Source organism: Dermacentor albipictus, chromosome 1 (genome assembly GCF_038994185.2).
Source record: "Dermacentor albipictus isolate Rhodes 1998 colony chromosome 1, USDA_Dalb.pri_finalv2, whole genome shotgun sequence".
Classification (NCBI taxonomy): domain Eukaryota; kingdom Metazoa; phylum Arthropoda; class Arachnida; order Ixodida; family Ixodidae; genus Dermacentor; species Dermacentor albipictus.
In genome coordinates this window covers 181,782,836-181,805,335 of record NC_091821.1, presented here as the reverse complement: position 1 = coordinate 181,805,335, position 22,500 = coordinate 181,782,836, and the positions used below count along the sequence as shown (strand labels likewise).

The 22,500-nt window shown below is 48.5% G+C and overlaps 1 protein-coding gene across 2 annotated transcripts in view; it reads left to right on the top strand.

Moving 5' to 3' along the window:
* Positions 1–22,500, top strand: part of LOC139053093 (probable G-protein coupled receptor CG31760) — a 180,405-nt gene that overhangs the window by 62,677 nt on the left and 95,228 nt on the right. Inside the window, exon 2 of one of the 2 annotated variants that reach the window (XM_070530249.1) lies at positions 9,200–9,273. The exons of the other annotated variant lie outside the window; for it this stretch is intronic. The gene's annotated coding sequence lies outside the window, so the exon portion shown is untranslated. The remainder of the gene's footprint in view (positions 1–9,199; positions 9,274–22,500) is intronic. 2 annotated transcript variants of the gene reach the window in all.

The window sequence follows — 22,500 nt, the reverse complement described above, 5'->3', positions numbered from 1 at the left end:
TCCGTGAACGTACTTCGACTTGAGTGCACTCATGTGAGAGCACGCTCCGCTGCGACGTTAAGATTTGGGAAAGTGCACTTAAAAACCGAGTGCACTCGCCGTAAGTGCACTTAACTTGCCCGCTTGACAGGGGTATGAGTGAGTGAGTGAGTGATGATGACGATGATAATGATGATGACGACGACGACGACGATGAGGAGGAGGAGGAGGAGGAGGATGAGGAGGAAGGAGAGTGAGTGAGTGAGTGAGTGAGTAGTGAGTGAGTGAGTGAGTGAGTGAGTGAGTGAGTGAGTGATGATGACGATGATAATGATGATGACGACGACGATGAGGAGGAGGAGGAGGAGGATGAGGAGGAAGAAGAAGAGCAGGAGGTGGAGGACTGTGCTGGCTACCTGCGGATTAGCCTTGCAAAGGCATGACGGCAATTGCTTAGCTTGAGCGTTTCCTTTTGAAGTGCGGTAGTGCCACAGATTTAAATGCAGTGTGTGAAAATCTAACGTTGCCAAGACAGACCAAGGCGTTGATACGGATGAGAGGCAGTATACTATACTACTACTCAGAGGCAAATTACCTATTACACCAAGTGATTGGTCCCCTCTATAGCATTACTTGATAAACGTCATGACTCGCTGAATATATTGGTGTCATTAAGAAAGTTCAGCAGTAGGCGAAACAACTATTCCCTAAAAATCCAGCGTTTCCGCGGGGAGGCCAAGCCCTGCACGGTAGCGCAAGGAGCCACACTATGTTTCAGTCTTGCAAGGAAAGTGAGCTCATACGTGGTAAGGCGGGTATGAGCTCACGATATCGCTCATAAATACTGCACAAGTTTGTATGGTTTGGCAAGTCAGTTCTGCGGAAGCCCGCAACATAGAGGAAAATACATTTGTATGGTTTGCACGTAGTTTAACTTCCTAGGAACTCCGCGGCATTTCTTAAATGCCACAGAAAATGTAGGAATGGGAGGGAATTATTGATATTGATGCGCTAGCATTTCGTAGGCTGCTTCACGTACTTTCCGAGGGCTTTTCGTTCTAGCTATCTATGTTACTATGCATATATGTATCTAACCGTCTTCCCGCCTACCTGGGTCACTGGGTAGTCCGTGGTCGCCTGACTGCTGCGCTGAGGTGATGGTTCGAAGCCAACCATCGGGTCAACTTGGGTCACTGAGTATGTGCCATTGTGTACATACGTGCCTCTCTTCAGCGAAGCTCTTTCACGCCGACATGGGCTGACTGTAGATGCGGGACTGGGTACGCCGAGTTGGAGCACTGGCTATGTGCCAGTGCGTGTGTGCCGCTCTTCAATGAACGCATTTGACTCCTACTTGGGTAACTAGGTACGTTTCACAGGGAATGTGCTGCTCTACAATGACAAAAGAGATCCCCTAAATTTATCCGATGTTGGGTGGAATTGAGCCCACGCCCTCAAGGGCAGCAACCCGACGCATTTGCAGACTGCGTCACATATGCACTCGGTATATGCGCTGCCTTTTCAATGAACGTCTTTCACGCCAACGCCTTAGCGAGCTGTGCAATGAATGCAGTGGGTACTTGCCGCTCTTCACCGAACTTCTCACCAACTTGGCTCACTGAATATCTGCCACTGAGTCTACGCCACGCTTCTCGTCTCGGAGGTCACGCGTGGATTTCGTGGCAGCGCCACCAGATGGAGCAGCGTGTCCAGGAAGAAAGGCCAAGTAGGAGCCCGGTGGCCGTATGACGCGTTTCTCAGCGTTCGCACGCACCGGCGCGCCATGAGTTTTAGATGCCACCGCAGCCTTCACGGCGGCGGCGCTAGATGGCGCCCCGAGTGTTTTTAGGGAAGCGTGGAAGAGGAGTCCCGCTGCAGTACATCCGTCACGCATGACTCGTTTCGCTGGTGGCAATACGTTATGTAGATATATTGACTGAATGCTAACGCGTTACCGGGTGCAGTCATCGTGAGGTCGGTTCTGGCATTTTTTTTTTAAATAATGCAGCGAACATCTACTTTCTTTACTTCTCAACATTCTTAGGGCTTCATGGTATGGCTGAGGCTACATTTTCTGTACACCGGGAATGGAACCAGCATTTACTCCCGAGGAGAACAAGCAGGGAGCGCTCAGCCAAAGTTGTCGAGATTCATGAGGCCTGGCTTAGCAAGCTTTCTCCGATAACAAAGCTTTCATTTATTGCGCAAGACAGGCTTACGCAATCTCCAGCTCGGTAATTCGTACTTGCCTGAAGATACGTTCAAGTTCTAAGTGTGACTAGTCCTGCAATAGCCACCCGTTCCTGCACTGTCATTTATTATTTATTGTCGATTCGCCCCACATTTCGGGAGCCAGAGTGCGTCCCGGCACCACACCTCGCACTGCCCAACTTCCCGCTTTCGTTTGGCATGTGATGCGCGAACTGCGCGCGTCCACATCCGGGCCGCACACTGCTCTGGCAGCGATGTTGTTGTTGGCTTTTATATAGAGGCCGCCGGACGAGCAGCGGTGGCGGTCATTTCTCGCATTCCAGCCTGCCGGCCGCGGCCATTTATCCCGCCGCCCCGCGTCGGGTCTCGCGTGGAGGATGCGTCGACTCAAAGGAGTGCGGAAACAGTGAAGGGATCGTCAAGTTATGAAATGACTTGCGCCTGACGCGGCCAGCGTCATAGGGCGCCATCCGGAGCGCCCTGCTTACATTTCCATGAATTTTCATATATAAGCAATTTATTCTAATTCCTGCTGCAGCGCCCGCGCTCTCAAAGCTCGCGAAAAGCGCGAGGCAAATAAACACATGGGTGGGACCAAGAAAGCCGTGGGTTGCTTTCTTTTCTGCTTTTCTTTCTTACTTTTTTTTTGAGGGCCGGCTATTATTCTTTATGTGACGCGTGGGCGGACAAAACTAAAATTGAAAGCGAAAACGCTCGAGTAAAAGATTTGAGAACAACGGCGCGGATTTAGAGGGTGGTGGTAGAAAAAAATTTCAATGAGCACAGTAAGCACGTCGCTCCAGGCAAAGCTTTATTAATTAGGAATGGAAGATAAGATGAAAGAAAAAAGAAAGAGAGGTAAGCAAATAAGACACCTAGAGACTCTCTCGGAGCTGCTTACTTCTTCGTCAATATTTTATTCGTTTCTCTTTGTCCCGTTCTCGCGCAACGATTAACGGGGCGGTGTTTACTTTCACGCCGTAACGGCCCCTTTATTACGCTGTAGTTCGCGTGATTGGGAACGCTTCTCGGAAGGGTGGAATAGTGGCCGAGCCGAGGGCCGTCGCCCCTCGCACCGGCACAGAATGTGGGCAGCGGGTTCTGTGTGCGAGAGGAGAGTGGCTCGGGACACGGGCGTAACAAGTGCGCCACCGTCGACCCCGTCGCTCAGGTGCGCGCCCGCACGGTGCCCCATTAGCTTCCATTAGGCGCGGCGTCCGCAGAACAGCGGGGGGCAAGCAACGGCGAGTACGGGCGGCTCTTGTGCGCGCGGTATTATTAAGCTTCACGCGATCATCCGTTGTTGTCCGTTTTACTCCGCCAAGGGCAAACCTGGCGACGAGCCAAAACAAGAAAAAAATAGCTGCGTGAGAGGCGCGTGGCCACCAACACTTCGGCGCACGCAAGCAAGAACACCCCCCCCCCCCCCCCGTCAGGTATACGAGAACGCACACCGGTGCGGTGCCCCGAACGAGAAGGGTGCGACGGAAAACAACGAAATTGCGCGCTTCGTGCCTCAGATAAGTTATACGCGCCATTCATCACTGTGCGATCGTTCGTACTGGTCCCTACGACGAAGCTACACGCTGCTTGTATTCCTTTCGGCCCGGCAACTCGCTCTTTGCTAAGAACCGAATGCGCCGAAAAATACAGGCGATAACGGTATGACATTGACACCGCGATCGCGGGGTTGGGCAACGTTCGTGGAATCCCGCCTGCAGCGGGCACGCCGTTCCTCGAACCGCTGCGCGCCAAGAGGGATTCGGGGTGTGCGCCGACAGTGTCCGCCTGACGGGCGACAGAGGGCCGTGGGAAGCGTAATTTTTAGCCTTGCTGGCTATTCGATTCTTTTTTTTTTCTTTCTTCTAGTGGGCACGTCTTCTTTTAACGGTGATATTTCTTGGAGAGAAGTACTACAACTACTAACAATAAGATGAGACGTCGAGCTGGTCCCCCCCTGTTGTAAAGTACGGATCCTGCCCATGATGCAGCTTTGCTGTTGCGACACTTACCTACCGCACGTTTCCTGTTAATCTTGCACTGATATTCAGAAGACTGCATTTCTGTCTGCAACGAAGTGAAGTAGCCCCGTTGATTCGCACTGTATACGGCTTGCACACAAGGCAGCTCTCTATTTCGCTGCGAGATGCGAAACGCAGTCCCTGAGATCCCTTACAGCATAGCTTCACCAGAATGCGAAAAGCAAGACAGTTCAATTCACGCGCGCATAAACGGTCCAGCTCGCGTTTCCTCCCCAGGGTATTCATGAAACCCGTTTCTTTCTAGTAGCTGCACGTGAGCGTTCGTGTGTAAATAGCATATCTTTCTCTTGCATAATTTCTTTTTGCGTACTACTAGGAAATTGTAGTGGCTGGAAGCGCGATACTACTAACCTGCTCACCAGGCTGCGTGGTCAACCTTGGCCACTTGCTTGTTTTGGTGTCACTGTTCGCCAGTGACCACTTTCACTGGAGCGCCTAATAATTATGCCCATGCCACCGTCATATGGGCGTGTCTGCTTTGGTGCATATGTAGTCCGGTAACAACCTCTCTGCTTTCCATTCAGCCTGAGCCTGCGATACACTTAATTATGTGACGGAGCGAGAAAGCACACGTTAACTGCCGCAAGATATCAGATTTGTTGTTCTTGCCTTTCCCAAGGCTGCAGCTTTTGCAAGCACGATTCACTTACACGGGCGCAGCGGTTTCCGGCACTGCAAGGCTGAAATATCTGCCATGCAAAGCAGCACACGCACACTCAATGACACGCACCCAACTCTCTCTTATTGCAGGTCTGTTGGCGCCTCTCTAAATCGCCCGTGCGATGAGGTCGTAATAATTGCTTCAGACACTTGAAAGCATTCCGTGCGTGTATAATAGCTTTCTCGGCTTAATTAATAACAGTAAAGTTTCCGTGCATGCGTGAAATAGTAAGGGCCAGAGTATGAACTTAACGGGGTTTTCAAGGCGCAGGGAACAACAGAAATATTTGCAACAAGCAAGCTCTCAAGCTGAAATTTTTTACTCGGTCTTTCCCGGTTGGTGCTGGTTTCAATAACCGAAGCAAAAAGAAAAGAAAAAGAAGAAGAAAAACAGCTCATATTCTGTAAGCAAATTGATTCTCGCGAATATTTGTTATCTTTTTGCGATTTTTGCGAATGGCCAGCAATCGGACTTTTTAAAAAAGAATTGGCGTCAATTGGTTCCCCCGCCTCGCAATGCACATTCGGTCCTTTGATTTAGCGATGTGCCGGAGCGTTGCATACACATTTAAAGAGAAAGACCAGCCGTCACTTTAACGGTCATGTTTTTGTCGATTTCGACAAGTGATCGGCGTCGTTGCGACGCGTTTCTGTCGCCTAAAAAAAAAAAGAAAGAAAGAAAGAAAGAGAGAAAGCCGGCGCTTGCGTGCCACCGTGATCGCACGTTTTATTCAACGCTCGGTCAGATTGTCGCTACCAGTGTTCTCACCGCCATTCTCCAATCGACTGCCTTGGAAGTTAAATTGCATCTTTTTTTTTTCTTTTTACCTATGAAAGAGCAAGAAAAACTACAGTTATTGAGTGAGTGTTGTCAGACCACCTTTAGATTAGGGGGCAGTGAACAAACTGTTCTTTAATTAATGGACACATTGCGCGAGTACCTGCAGAAAAAAAATATGTACATTGAATTTTGCCCGACTTCAAATCAATGATCGCGCCAGCATCGGGATGCTACCATGCATGAACGGAGTTAGTTAAAGCGAAATTAACTAATTTGGTGAGATACGAAATATTTAGAAGAAACATAAGATCGCCAAGTTGTATGCGCAGAGTGTCCCGAAAGACAGTGCCCAGTTTTTATTTCTTATCAGTTGAAAACTTATGTATCAGCGTGATTTAAAAAAAATAGTTAAGATGAACGAAAGCAAGTATAGGCTTTATGTCGTGCGGACGACGATATACGACTACAGATAGCGAAACAATTTTATGCGGACTGGTGGCTCCGGGAACGGCACGACAGCGTACTACAAATCAATGCAGTGAGCTCACTTGAGCTCGCGCTGCGGTGATTTGCCACCGTGGGAATTTCTTTTCGATCAACCAAGCTGCACATCCTCAGTCAACTGGGCGAAAATCTGATACGTATATTCACGAAAGTCTCACCCTGGCTTAAGTAGAAAATGCGTAATTCTTTATCTAAATGTTTGTACAAAGTAATGGAGAACGTTTGGGTCAGTGTAGAAATCTATTATCTCACTAAAGGCTCAGTCTTTGCTCAACGTACTAGTCTAGTTTCGCAAAATAAAATATCTAGCGCGTTTCAAGATGCTTAAAAATGTAAAATGAGCATTGACTTTCCCGAAACCCTTTATACATTGACAAAGCTGTGTACGTATACGTGTGCACCGATTTATGTTATTGCGATTGGAGTCTACACGAGCCCGCGCCACCACAGCCGTGGTATCAGCGGTGGTAGCGAACACTGCAAAAAAAAGTCGCATTTTCGCCCAAAAGGCGAAGCATCGATTATGATAGCAAATTCGCAGACAACTGTGCGAAGTAAGGATAATAGCTTCATCAGCCGAATAAACCTGTAAACATTAGCTGAATAACTTAATAAACAAGCATGAGAGCACGCGCGCACAAGCAAACATGAACATATATAGCACTCGATGAGCGCGGACACTCGCTGTCAAAACGTCGGAGTGAGGAAGCCCGGCAGCAGCAGCAAGCGAATTTAACTTCGTGCTGCCTCTCGTTTCAACGCGGAGTAAGCGGCCGAAATACAGTGCACACGAAGCTATCAGCACTCGGTGCACTCTGTCCCCATACTTATCGCTTTCAAGATTGGGCCCTCGCGGCAGCGAGCAGATTAGTAGACAGCTATAGGAAATAAGAATAGTAGTTTTGTCGGTCGTGTAAACTTGTAAACATTCGCTTACTAACTAAATTGACAAGCATGGCGTCACGCGCTCGCCGGCAAACACGAAAACAACTCACTCGACAACCGCGGAAACTAGATGTCAAAACGCTGAAGTGAGGAAGCGCTCCAGCAGCAGCGAGTGTATTGACCTTCGTGCAGCCTCTCGCTTTAACGCTAACTAAGCGGCGAAAACAGCGCACACGAATCTATCAGCACTTGGCGCTCTCTGTCCCCGTCGCACATCGCTTTCAAGACGGGGGCCGCGTGGCCGTGCGCGGCTGCGCCATTGGGGGCGAGGACTTACGGAGGGGCCATCTGTCGGAAGCGCTTCGTTTGCGTAGTATGACGAATAACGCAGCGCGCTCCCCGTAGGTTTGGCTGGCGGCACTCAATATAAACACCACGCGGGAGCCCCCCGAGCCCCCCCTTTAAGTACTGTCGAAAACAGAGAAGTATTTTACTGTATTTACTGTATTTTACTGCGCGCGGTCGCCGCCATGGAGTCCTCCGAACCGGTTTCATGTGTGAAAGATAGGCAATCGCTGAGAGTAAATCATGGGAAAATATGTTCTTGTAGTGGGCTGTTTGAAGAACCAAATGGAGCATAACAGAATGAAGCCTCAATGCAGCGATCGCACGGCTTCGCAGCGACCGACTGCGCGTATGCCTACACGTACGCGCGCAGTGTTTCGCTTTCTCTGGGAGCGCACTTTCGCACCGTGCCGTGAGCTTTAGGCCGCAGATTATGAGCATTTGATAGTACCCAAGCAACCATTGTTACGTGGACGCTATCAATGCTACTCGAAAATGGTTTCATGATGTGTGGTCACGACGATTCCATATTTTTTTTTCTAAATTCTTGGACGTTTCAATATCACTATTTCTCAAATTGCGCCGCACTGTATGTTTATCTGTCTTTTCAACGAGCAATATCCCCCCTGCTTCGTTTACTGCAATAGCAATTATAGGGACACTCCCGGCGTATTTCTGCCATCGGCGTGAGATTCTGTATGAAGTCCAAGGGCGATGAAATCGTCGCGGCGCGTCGTATGCTGTATGTGCGAGTGAAAGCGCGTAAGGGTGAGCCGTCGAACACGGCTCACGGTCTTGCGTGCGTGAACGAGGAAGGCGGGGTGGAAGCGCGCCCTTTTCTGTCACGCTTGAGGCACGGAGGTAAGGTGAAGAGGAAGGGCGTTATTCTCCAGCGGCTGCTGCTTAAGGCGCGGCCGTGCGGGCGCCGTATCTCGAATGCGATCGAGCTGAGACGTGGCCAAACTGCGCGCCCGCGCGGACATCATCTTCAAAGCGATCTGCTATGTTTGCAGAGTGCGCGTAGTGCTGGTAATGCAAAAGGATAGACAGTTGGGCGAGTTGGTACGGTAGCATGATTTTGGCTTCTAGCGTGAAGTGAAACACGGACACTTTTCTGCTCCTTTCTGTGTCCGTGTTTCACTTCGCGCTAGAAGCCAAAATCATGTTAGTGCTGGTAGCTCAGTGTGCGCGGTGCTTTCGACGTTTTGTTCGCGTTGAAGCGAGAGATGCACGAAGGACAATTCGCTCGTTGCTGCTGCCGCGATTCCTCACTCCAGCGTTTTCACGGCGAGCTTCCGCGGTCTTCGAGCGCGATGTGTTCATGTTTACCTGTGCGCGCGTGACACCATGCTTGTTAATCTAGTTAGTAAACAAATGTTCACAAGTTTATACGCCGACCTATACAGGGGTTAACCGGGCCCCTCGGCTAACCCCCTTCCTTCTATTGGACAGACTGTAATTCTAAGAAACGTTCACTACCGTCTCTACCTCCTTTTTTCTTTTCTTTCTTTGCTTTTTCTCTCCGCTGTTCTTTCCGTATTTCATTACCCCTTACCCTTTTCCCAGTGCAGGGTAGAAAACCAGAATCTTATCCTGTTCACCTCCCTGCTTTTCCCATCCCGTTTATCTCTCTTTCTACTAATTTACTATCGCAATTGATGATTCGCCTTTCAGGAAAAACTGCGGCTGTTTTCTTAATCCAGTGCATTCATTGTTTGCTGTTAACACAAACATGAACACATGCCATACCTTTTTTTTTAATGCGGCTTTTACCGTTCGTTTTTCATTCCAGTGAACTTGCAAGCATATAGGCTCAACACGTTCATAGACCAAAGCTTCACGACATTAGCCGGGCAACGTGAGCGGGTGAGCGTCTCAGCACGCTTTCGGCTACTCATGCACCGAACATCGCAGCCCTGCCGCGGTAGCAGAAATCTTTCTCGCAGAGGCGCTGCGCGGAAGGCCTAGGCAAACACGTAGTGCCTGCGCCTGCACGCTCTGAAGTTCTCGAAGATTAGACTTGCATGTTTTAGCAAGCACGGGAGAACTGTAGCGTAGGAATCCGATGAACAGTGCTCGATATAACTGTAGCATGGAGCCCACTGACGATCCCCATGTTTTGCCGGCGATGAACTTGAAAACGTGAACAATAGATGTGAGCTTCTTCTTTAAGTGGGCAACATGAGGGCTCCAAGTGAGGTCTCGGTCTACAATCACGCCCAAGAACCGGTGATTTCTCTTGTAGGAGATAGGCTGACCATTGATGCATACCGGATAAGGAGTCATCGTTTTTCGCGTAAAAGCGACTAACGCACATTTTTCTGTTGAGATGGTAAGGCCCTGTGCGTGAAGGTAGTCAAATGCCTGTGTTGCTGCTTTCTGTAACCGTGCGCGAACCTGCAGGCGAGTGACCGCTGATGTCCAGATGCAGATGTCGTCGGCGTAGATTGAAACACTCACTGTTTCCGGTAGAGATTCGGCCAGCCCAAGAAGCGCGAGGTTGAAAAGAATAGGGCTTAGAACACCACCTTGGGGAACGCCTCGGCATGTGTAGTGGTCGGTAGTCGGACCATCTTCCGTTCGTACGAACAAGGACCTTTGTGTCAAGTAGTTACTGACCCATCGATATACTCGTCCCCCTAGTTCGATTGTCAAAAGTGCGTCTAGAATGGTTTGATGGAAAACGTTGTCGTAAGCGCCTTTCACGTCAAGGAAGAGTGCTACTGATAATCGCTTCCGATATTTTTGTTGTTCCACAGATGTTACTAGATCGATGACATTGTCAATCGATGAACGACCCCGTCGAAATCCCGCCATAAAGTCAGGGTAAATCTTGTAGTGTTCAAGGTACCATTCGAGACGCATGAGGATCATACGTTCCATGAGCTTCCCGACGCAGCTTGCAAGAGCTATAGGCCGATAGGATGCCAGTTCGAGCGGTGACTTTCCTGCTTTTAGAAGCGGTACCAGGCGGCTGCGTTTCCATTCCTGTGGGACGACACCATCTTGCCATGAACTATTAAAAATGCTGAGGAGTTCTCTTCGTGCTTCTCTGCCTAGGTGTCGCAAAGCAGTATATGTTATGCCATCGGGCCCTGGTGAAGACGAACACTTACAGAGCGCCATAGCAGCTTCTAGCTCTTCCATAGAGAATGGAGCGTCCATACTTGCATCTCGTGGGCCGGGGATGTTGGAAGCTGGAACCATTGTAATGGCTCAAGACCATCCGATCACGACTTATATTAGCACCGAAACGCTTAGAGCCCATGTTCGTCATGTTTCACGGATGCAGTCAAGCTCTCTTGCGTGCCTGCCGGAACGACGACCACAGGCGTCCTTCTCCAACAAGGTCAGCATCCATCGTGCCTCCTTACCATCGGGTTTCACACCCTCTGCACGTTCAACCTCAGCTTTGTGGTGTTTAAAACAACCTCAAGTGCGTCTTACGGTTCCAGGAATAAGAAAGAAGACCGACCTGCCTACCTTGGCCTTGAAGCAAGCAGCTCTGGATTGTTTGCACACTTTCTACTTTGATCGAATACACATATATACGGATGGCTCTTCCACTCAGACCAGCTCCACCAGCACAGTGGTTATACCATCACGATCACTAAGCATCCAATACAAGATTTCTCATTTGACAACATCGACTGGTTCGGAGCTTGTTGCCCTCCGAGGTGCCGTTGATTATATTAATAACCAACCGGCTAATCGGTGGGCTATATTCTGCGATTCCAAGGCGGCCTTACAATGTCTTCTGGCATCTCTTCGTCGCGGGTCATGTGAACAACTCGTGTCGGAGATACGAGAAATGCACCATCTCATGATCGCGAAAGGACACGACGTCGTGTTTCAGTGGCTGCCTGGTCATTGCGGTATCTCCGGCAACGACCTCGCTGACGAAGCTGCTAGAAAAGCACACGAAGGAGCAACCCTTGTTTCAATACCTTTATCGCGGACCGACGCAGCCCAACACTTAGGCAAGCTAGCGCACTCTTTGACATTGGAGAAGTGGCACACATCTGAATTCACTCACCATCGCTTGCATTCTCTCGATCCCTCTATGCAACTGCGGCTGTTACCAGGTCTTCCGCGAAATGAGGAAACAGTGCTGTGCCACTTACGTTTGGGAGTCGCATTCACAAATGCTTATGCATTTCTGATTGGAATGGCTGATAGCGCCAAGTGCAATGCCTGCGGTGTCGAGGAAACCATAGAACACCTACTGTGCTACTGCCCATCTTATGCAAACGAAAGGCAAGACCTCTGCACAGCTCTCAATCAGCTGGATGGGAAGCCGTTCACCTTGAAGAAGATCTTGGGACCATGGCCTCGCATATCGCAGCTACAAAAGGCCACAAAAGCGCTGCTGCGATATTTGAAAGCGACCGGATTGAGTGAGCGCCTGTGATTCGGACTGAGTGACCGACTGATATCTCCAGTGGACTTTCTCTTCTTTTCATCTTTCCGTCCCCCTTTCCCTTTCCCCAGTGTAGGGTAGCCAACCGGGCTCAGACCTGGTTAACCTCCCTACCTTCCTTTTATCATTTTCTCTCTCTCTCTCTCTTTCTCTCTCTTTCTCGCAGAAATGCTTGCTGCACACCCAAGTTGTAGCCGATTGCTATTTGCCAGTTCTAAGTTTCGCGATCCAAGCTTCACGCAGCTTCTGTTCTGCGGGTGCGTGTCAAGGCTGACACCGAGCTCCGTTGCGCACGTCCGGCGCTGCGGCTCCCAGCAGTACCCTACCATGTTGGATGCCTTCAAAGGCAGCTACTACCTATTAAAGAGCTTCCAAGTGTTGTCAAGCGGACACCCGAACCAGGAAAACCTTTCCACTTAATCAGAGCCGCAGCGCAGGTGGGACTTCAAACTTTCGTTTTCAGCCCGCTTCGGCGTCTCCGAAGCAGCCGACGCGGTCGCTGTGTCCACATGATCCCTCATACCACGTCACACCGACGGCAGTGCCAGCTTTTCCAGTGGTGGAACGCGCCCTCAATATGCAGCAGCCGCCGCAGTAGAAGGCCACCCCATCCCCTCCCCCCGTGTGCCTCGCAGGCAGCGTAAGAGGGCCCGCTTCCTCTCCGCTTTCCCCCCTTTCGCGCACGAGATTGAGCCGCCATAGTCGGCCTCACCTTCGCACACTTTCACTTGCACACACAACATACGGCGCGCGGCGACGATATTAGAGAGTTTTAGCTTGCGCGTTTTTACGGCCAGCGGAGCGGAGCGGACGAGCGCAGACGCCACTGCGCATGCGCACGTCGCTGGGCCGGCCAGCGTTTTTACGGAGCGCAGCTTACGCCCGCTGGGAAGCCCTCTCCAGCGGAGCGATAGGCAGCGCGCGAGCGTGCGTAAAAGCGCGCGGGCGTGTATGGGTATTCAAGATGGCAGCCGTCAACACAAGCGCCGGCGCTGCTGCGTTGTCGACGGCGACCGCTGCTCAGGCCCGTTTAGAAGTTTAACCAAATAACTAACTAAAAACACATAACCTACCTTTATTAAACAGTTTCAGCGCATTATTAGCAGGTTTAATTGATATTCTTTTCACTCTAACTCGAATTGTGACCAATAGGTGGAGCAGCAGAGCAAGTGACTACTCCATGACTACTCCGCTCGAAAAGACGGGTGATCCGCCCGGCTAAAACTATTTTCTCGCGCGCCTCTCCGCTGGTGTATCCGCTCGCCCGCTCCGCCCCGCTGGCCGTAAAAACGCTCAAGCTAAAACTCTCTATTAGAGAGTTTTAGCCCAGCGGGTTTACGGCCAGCGGAGCGGAGCGGGCGAGCGGAGACGCGACTGCGCATGCGCACCACGCTGAGGCGGCCAGCGGTTTTACGGAGCAGCGTTTACGCCCGCTGGAAAGCACTCCCCAGCGGAGCGTATACGCAGCGCGCGAGCGTGCGTAAGGGCGCGCGGGCGTGTATGGGAAATGCAAGACGGCAGCCGCGAACATGAACGCCGGCAGTTCTGCATCGAAGACGGCGACTGCCGCGCTGACCCGTACATTAATACTCAGTACATTATTAACAAATAATGCACTGAGAACATGTAATATATCTTTATTCAACATTTCTTGCATAATAAAAGCAAGCGTAATTCAATTTCATTTCTCAGTAATTCCTATTCGAACCACTAGGTGGGGCAGCAGAGCTCCCCGCTCTTTACCCCGCTCGAGCGGGTGATCCGCTGGGCTAAAATTCTTTTTTCGCGCGCCGCTCCGCTGGCGCAACGGTGGAGACCGCTCCGCTCCGCTGGCCGTAAACCCGCTGGGCTAAAACTCTCTATTATCAGAGGAAGAATGGGTCGATGCAAAGTGAATCATTGCACAAAGTTTGTGGACTGCGTGAGCCAGGTTGTCTACAGAACACCGCTCTCTTGTGCTGCATGTTACGTAGAGCGAATAGGCAGGTGATTGAATGAACGCCCGCGTGAACATTGTAACAATGTAAGAAATGTGAGAGAAGGCTTCTTAGCTATCCATTGCCGTGATTGTGGGCGCAAACCGGAGTTCGAGTGTGCCTGCGTGATAACTAGACAAAAGGACGAATATATTCGCGCTATCCCTGAGGCACGGGAAGATAATTGTGTTAGTAGGCCGTCTGTGGCATTGGTAGCAAAAGAACTATTTTTTCTAGAAAGCAAATATATGCGCACCTAGATGGCTTCATGGTTTTGTTTGTTGTTTTCTTTCCTGAATTTTGTTTTCCTCTGTAAATATTTATACGGCCAATAAGCAAAAGCCGATAGTTGGAAGTTGGCGCTTGTCCCCGTCTGTATCTTTCTTTGTGAATATGCTTTATTTCGCGCTGCTATAACCTCATTATGTAATCGCCCCTGGACTTTATATGGAACTTCACGGCGACGGCAGAAATCCGCCTGGATTGTCCATATAATTGCTATTGCAATAAAACCGTTCAGGGCAGCTACAGCATAACGCTTTTCTATCAGCACTTTTGTTTTCTCCCTGAACGAGAGGAGTAGCTTGACTGCTCACCCTTCGCCCCCCTTAAACTTTTTTTTTCCCCGCTGCTCTTCTTGACCAATGCCTTATCTTGCTGTTTAACTAGATTGCGATAAGGCAGCCGAAGCGATGTCGGCTGCCTACTTGAAGTCTGCGCGTCTGATTAGCAGTGCTTGGGAATTTTCTTCCGCGCTCCCCCCCCCCCCCAGGGAAAGCGGCGTGCGTAACGCCTCGCCGTCCCAGCGGACGCGCTGCCCATTAGCACAGGGGAGGGAGGAGGGGAGGGCGAACGATGGGGGACGTGACTGCGGCAGATTCGCGCCTCGGTCAGCGCACACGAAAGAAAGAGAAGGGGAAGCGGTGCACCAGTTTTAACGAGCCGAGCAGCGCTCCCAGCGGACGCCTGCTCTCGCGACAGCGCGCCCAGCGTCTTGTCCCTGCGACGTTGCCTCAGCCGAGCCAGCGCCTTCGCAAAAATGAGCCCGATGGAACGCGATGTTTCAGCCCCTAACACACGCATTTTTCCCCTTCTAGACAGGGGATACAAACGGGGAGGGGAGGAACGAGGTCTGCGCGTTTGCAAGGATAGGCATTGCCTTCGGCACCGTCCGTGGCTCGCAGGTTTTTCCGCGGCCTTGTTAACGGATGGGTTTAAAACACCTGTAAACGCACTGCTCAGGAAATTCATGAGTAGGAGTTTTATTTCAGCATTGCGATAATGCGCGGAGCGCCACTGTAGTAATAACGGGCAGGAGTCGCGCAGAGATGAGAGACGCGACACTTGTACAATCCTGGATAAGACGTAGCGTTCCGTCAGTGAAATCAATGCACGGCAAGGGAAGAAGAGGAAGAAGAAGAAGCTGGCCCACAGCGAGAAAGGGGCGACACGCATCGATGGTCCCACGTACGTATCTGAGACAACGTTTGCTGGGAATTCACGGATGCGTTCTAAAAACAAAGTTGAATGCAGATTGAGTGCTCTGTTGCAAACTTTTCCACAACAGACTGCACAGTGTGGGCTACAGCAACGAGTTCTTGAAGCCGCGTGGGGCGTCTCTAAAGTCCAGAAACGACAAAACCAGATTGTTTTGACGGAGCGTCCACATTTATGGATAACGTTTTGCGCCTACGTATCTAAAAAATGAAAGATTTATTACTAAAGGTGTTGATAAAAGGATAAACTGTGGACTTACTGGAGGATGCCGGCGCGCCAATAATAATCGTGAATGAGAACTTCGTTCAAGCGAGCGCTGTTCATAACGAAAAGGTAGTTGGCTTTCAAAGCTCTATTCGAAAAATGAGAATCCTGGAATTCTTGCCGTTAGGGGAAGTTGGGTTTGGTGGATGTCAGTCGGATGCCTTTGTTGTGCATTTTGTTGACTTCCTGTTTATTATATCTCGATCAGATATGACGTGGCCGAAGATAAATATTTCGTGGAGAGACTAAGTGACTGTCCACGTACCGAAAATGTCTAGTGAGTGTGTAATTACAAAGTACTTTGAAGGTGTCAGAAGTGCTGATTACGTGTACGTAAATTTTTTTTTAAACTGACATGTGTTGAGGCGAACAATTCGGCAGCCGATACGATTGAGGTGCTTTGGAAGCTTCGCTACATCATGGCGGTACATACCTTTCCTAATGAAAAAGAAAAAGAAAAAAGAAAATAATACCCGGCTAAACGGATAACTGTAGCGAATTGGAAATGCTTGTATTATAAGATCTGTTATACATTTGCCCTACCAATTATGATATTTCATACAGAGAACGCATATCCCTTCTATTTTCACTAAATACGAGCAAATAAACGAGCAGGCTTTTTCTACTTTCTGATTCTAAGCATTGCGCTCGTGTTTATGACTGCCTCGCTGCACGTCGACACCTGCAACAATCGGGCTCGCCAAAGATTACCCATCCAATCATATGCTGCTGCGGATTGTGTCAGGTTGCATGTTCGTCATCGTTCCCGCGTCTCCGATCACCACTTAAAGTTGCTGCCCTCTCAGAGACCTCGTGCCACGTTCTCCGAAGCTATAATCACCCATTCAGATTGTCTTCCATCAGATTACACACCAGCAGTAAGGTATTCATTTTGATTGTGGTGTCTCCAACAGCCTCAGCTGCGCCTAAGTATTCTAGGTGCCAATCACCCAAAGATAGTACTGAAACAGGTGACGCTGCTATTAATGAATGGGACATACGGCGACCGAATACGAATCTATACCGATGGTTCGGTCTCATCTACCAATTCTTCAGGTGCCGTATTCCTGCTACGAAAACTACAATCAGATTCGGACGCTCACACATGACAGCATCAACGGCGGCAATGCTTGTTTCCTTGTGTGCTGCTGTGAAATACTTCCTGCAAGAGACACTTCGGCAATGGGTCATCTTTTGCGACTATAAGGCAGCACTACGATACATACGGGGACTGAATACGCATCGATACCGATTGTTCGTACTCATCTACCAGCTCTTCAGGTGCCGTTGTCATTCCTGCTACGTAAACTAAAATCAGATTCAAACGGTCCCTAATGACAAAATCAACGGCGGCAGAGCTTGGTTCCCTGTGTGCTGCTGTAAAATACTTCCTGCAAGAGACACTTCGGCAATGGGTCATCTTTTGCGACTATAAGGCAGCACTTCAGAGTCTGCATTTTGCCCTATATCACAGGACTCATAAGCAGCTGGCATATGAGATCAAAGATAAGTACCATCAAACTATCCCTAAAGGCCATGACATTATGTTTCATTGGCTGCCTGGACATACCAGCATTGCTGGTAATGACGTCGCCGACGAAGCCGCCCGGTCCACCCATGTAGAAGCCCCACCAGTTCCGAAGCCCTTATGCAGAACCGATGCCGCAAGAAAGCTTTATTTGTGACTAAAGCTATCTATTACTTACAAATATTAGTCTTCTCCCAACCTCCCGAAGTGTTATCTCCATGCACTTGATCCATCCTTAAAGCTACAAGTGCCAGCAATAGTTTTCTGCTCTCAGGCGACAGTAAATTATGGGGTATTGCGTGCCAAAACCATTTTCTGATTATGAGGCACGCCGTATTGGTTGACTCCGAAAATTTCGACCACCTGGGGTTCTTTACCGTGCACCTAAATCTAATTACACAGGTGTTTACGCATTTCGCCCCCATCGAAATGCGGCCACCGTGGCCGGGATTCAATCCCGCGACCTCGTGCTCAGCAGCCTAACAGCGTAGCCACTGAGCAACCACGGCGGGTCTCAGGTGGCAGTGTTCTGCCGCCTGTGGCTCGGGGTGGCATTTACAAAGGCCTACTCGTGCCGTATAGGAATAGCGGATACACCTATGTGCGACTCTTTTGGAACTACAGAAACGGTTGAACACACCTTATGTCTCGGTCCCCGGCACGATGTCGAGCGTAAACCTCTCCGGACAGCATTGAACCCACTGGACTCTAGACCATTTTCGGAAATGAAGATCCTTGGACCATGGCCGTACGCATCGACGGCACAGAAAGCCATGAAAGCGTTATTGCAGTACCTAAAATCAACAGGTCTTGGCGACCGCTTTGCACACTCGCTGTATACCTCGAAATGTGCGCTTGACTGCTCTCTCTCTCTCTCTCTCTCTCTCTCTGTTTCTCCATTTTCGTGATGTCCATGTATCCCCATCATCCAGGGCAGTGTAGCAAACCGCACGTGCGTCTGGCTAACGTCCTTGCCGTTCCTCTATTCTATTTTTTCTCTCTCTAACTCTGATGCCATAACTAGACGACAGCATTAATAAAGCCGGATAACCTTTTTTTTTTTCGCTCTTAGATTAGCTTCTGAGGATACAGGCAACTGCCGCTGAAAGAGTACAATCATTATACTGTTGCCTTTAGGAGACCTTTCGATATGTAGTCAGTGCGAGCGTTTACCATTCCGTAGCAAACATTCTGGCGCTTACTTGATAAGTGGTATGCTCAATGACGTTCTCGGAAAGTTTTCGTAACGTCTGCAGTGTATTTAGATAAGGACAGCCTTAGGTAAGTCCTAACTATTTTTTTTTCAGCAAGAATTTTTATTGAGGTGGGCAAATGCCTGTAGAAATGAGTCAATATTTGTTTTGCGAGAAGCAACATGGATTTCCAACAAAAAAGATCTATTAAAGGTCGAGTACTTTTACGACTTGCAGATTTTGCAAGTTTGAAGACCTATCACTCCAAAACTAAATTAAATTATGGGGTTTTACGTGCCAAAACCACTTTCTGATTATGAGGCACGCCGTAGTGGAGGACTCCGGAAATTTCGACCACCTGGGGCTCTTTAACGTGCACCTAAATCTAAGTACACGGGTGTTTTCGCATTTCGCCCCCATCGAAATGCGGCTGCCGTGGCCGGGATTCGATCCCGCGACCTCGTGCTCAGCAGCCTAACATCATAGCCACTGAGCAACCACGGCGGGTACACTCCAAAACTAAACGTTGTACACAGCGAAAAGTTTTTTGGTAATTTTAATCTATTAGAAATGCTGACCCAAGGAACCTTAGAGTTATGCCGCCCACAGTATATTTTGAAAGGTTGCCAATCTCCGCTTTTTGGGCAACAACCTCTCACTGAGTCGGAAATAAAAGATTTTGTGGAGACATTTAATCTAAGGCGACAAATCTGAAAGAAATTGGGACCAATCTTGAAATAGTTTCCCGCGAAACTAACGCGAAAAAATTTGGAGCTACAGTAACGACTTAGTTCGTAATAAAATTTTAATAAACTGTAAGGGCGTTTAATAAATAGTAATCACCGATTTTCAAGAAAATTTTACAGAATGCCCTGGCAGGACTGATAAATATAGCACTGCGAAATATCATCCGTCCATCCGTTCTAGGATCACAGGGCTCGAATTTTTCACCTGTTAACTATATCGTTTTTTTTCCTTCAATTCCAAATACTGGAGAAATTTTTGAATCTATTGCTGCTTGACTATTTTTATAACGCTATAGGAACCGGGAAATTTCGATCTTGGTCCATCCAAGCTCTTTAAAACTAAGATTGTGTGACCCTGGCTCCACTACCGGCAGTCAGGGGCGGTGACCTTGCTTTCATTACTTTTTTTGACTGCTGACCTGTAGTGTGAGAGTTACTGCTCCGCCTTGCACTCTTTCTGTATGCCTCCTCAAGTTTGAAGTCATTTCTATTTGAAATTAATGTAACATACACATAAAGATCTTCCGGAACCCAACAATATTTAGTCCCTCCGTCAGTGATTCCGATTTCGTAATCTGCTGGTAGCCAGGACATTTTACCAGACGCAGCAAAACAAGGTGCCCTTGTAAGCAAAATGTAGTCGAAAAATCATGATGTATAATTTCAGTTTCTGAAATGATCTGCCTACTCCCCCGAAAATGTGATGAAGTGAATCCCTTCAGGTATCGTGGGAGCCTCTCAACTACCCAATTTCCTTGTCAGTTATAAATAGGTGAATATATGAGTAATTAACCAACGGCTTATTTCTGGAACTTTCTACGGTGGAGAGCTGGTCCATTCTGAAACACCCACTAGTCTTGAGATCATATTTGGCTCCAATTGCGCCAAAAGAGAATTAGCGTCTTCATTTTCTATATTTATGTGCTGCAACCCTGCAGGAATGATTGATTCTCACTGGCTCCCTGGCCTCGTTTTTTTTGTTTCTTAATTTATTTGTTTAAACTTCATATTATGTTTTAAAGGTGACTTGAAAATGAGTTCCATTCACCATAGCTGGCTCGTATTGTGTGGTGGCTGTGGATAACTTTGTGCTGATAGCATGGCCACGAGCCGGCGACGTTTTTCACAAGTGCCTGCCTTATAATTTTCGATAGCAGGTTACTTGCTTACTATGGTTGCTACGGCTAACGGAGGATCAAGGTTTGATTCCGGAGAGAGATTACCCACTACCTGCACGAGGAGGTATAGTGACTAATGGCGTGGCTCGTGCGCTTTAACGTAGTTTTTGCTATTCTCCTTGATGTCTATTTATGTAAAATGGCTTTTTTAATACTCTCATAAGTTCGCCAAAACCGATCGAGGCTTCGCGGCTCTCGACTGTCCAGGTACAGCTTCAAAATATTAGACGCCGAGCTGCCCACTCCTAAAAAAAAAGAAATCCCTTTATAATGTAGTTGCTTTCTCACAATGTGTGAACACGGCTATGAAGGGATATATTCATTTCTCCGATGTCTGGAGAGAAGCGTAGAGTCAGCTAGCGCCTCACCTGGCCGATGGTTTACATAGAACGTCAACTCTTGTTTTACAATGACTCCAATGCGCCATCCTGACCTTCGAATGGATTACTCCCATGAGATAGATAGTTTAGCACATGGTCGTCAGTTAACAGCCAGAAGTGAGGACGTATGCGTAGCTTCTAGAATACAAGTGCACCATGGTGTCAGCCAATGCCTCTTTTTCAGCGGTATGTGTAATGGTCATGACGTTATGGGAAATTATGGGTAAGCACCAAGGACGAGATGTTTGGGAAAAAAAGACGATGCAAGGCAGGGGAGAGAGAAGAAATGGGAGGAGGTTCAAGATGGATGCTTGAAAATAAACGAGTATGTTAATTCCTATTACATGTTTTTGATATCATTCCCATTTTCTGCGTGAAAAACCAAAGTGGCCCACTAGACATTCTTGAATTGGTTAGACATAAAAAAATGTGTCCATCATGACTGAAATAAACAATTAAAAAAATAAATTATGGGGTTTTAATCGCCAAAACCACGATCTGATAATAAGGCACGTCATAGTGTGGCGCTCCAGAAATTTCGACCACCTGGCGTTCTTTAACGTGCACCTAAATCTAAGCACACGGGTGTTTTCGAAATTCGCCCCCATCGAAATGCAGCCACCGTGGCCAGGTACTGAAATAAACAAGCCATAAAAAAATTCATGAATGTTGTGAAAGGTTGTGGCACAGTCTAAAGGAGCCCCCTACTAAACAGATAACGTCAAACTATAGTAAGCAAGATTTATTGGTGAGGGAGACTGGCCGTGAACAAGCGTAGAAATGTTGGAATTAAAAAAAAAAGAAAGAAGTCCCTGCCAAGAGTTAATCTCAAAGGCTTCTTCGACACAGATCAATCCTGAAGCTTCAAGGCACTGGATGTGAAATAAAATCCACCGTTGATATTATGTCTCTAGAGAAAGCCAAAGCTTCATCAGAGAACGAACAGCCTGCTCGCGCGTAGGAAGCCCCTTCTCTGGATTACTTTCATATCTTGTTAGAAGTGAAAGAAAATGAAGCTTAAACTTGAAGGTATATTTCTTAAGCAAAACAATTTCAGTATTTCCGCTTATTCTGAACTCATTTGCTGCGACAGCATCACGCTTTCGCAGTCGGCACAGCCAACTTCATCTTTGCGATGCGCACAAAGCTGTGTTCGTCCGCTAGGCTACTGCATGCCATTGCCACCGAAATCTATGAAGAGAAAGGAAAATTGGCGCTGAATAGTGTCAAAAATAAGCTCTTGTGCAGCGCAGAATTTGCATTCATCGCTAATTATACTAAACATGACGTACGGGTGGAGAGCTAGTTAATGCAATCTCATTTTCTCAATTTAGAGAGGTGAGATAATGAAATGTTTTGAAGTTATGAAAACTGACGAAGCGCTGCCTTGCTTCTCGTCGTTCTACTCGGCTGTTCTCGAGTGATCAGTGAACAAAGAAATGTAGCAGACATGCAAAAGTGTTATTGCAATCGTATTTTTATCCGCAGCTCATAAAACGCAAATATGTTCAGTATTCTTACTGTAACATGCAGTGTGCAGACGACGTTTTGATTTTACGCATATTGATTTGTTGAGGCACTGCAGCGAAGCCACATCGAAGTTTGCGAAAATGTTCCGGGACGCTCGCTTGCGCCGCAATGTGACGAAAGCAGCCTGCTCCCAACAGGTCATATGAACATAGAGGCAGACGTGGCAGCCTTACAGTCGAGGTCATTGGACGGCCGTTGTGGGTCTGAATGCGACTATCCTCTATTGGCGTTTCTCGGTCAGTTCCTTGCGCGGAAGAAATGCGCCAGCCTGACGCGCAGGGAACTATGCAACTCGGAGTCTGCGCTCCGAATGTGAAGTGTTGTTCGGGAGCTCTTTCGACACACGTCCTGCCTCTTCGAGGAGCAAAGTGCAGCTGACGG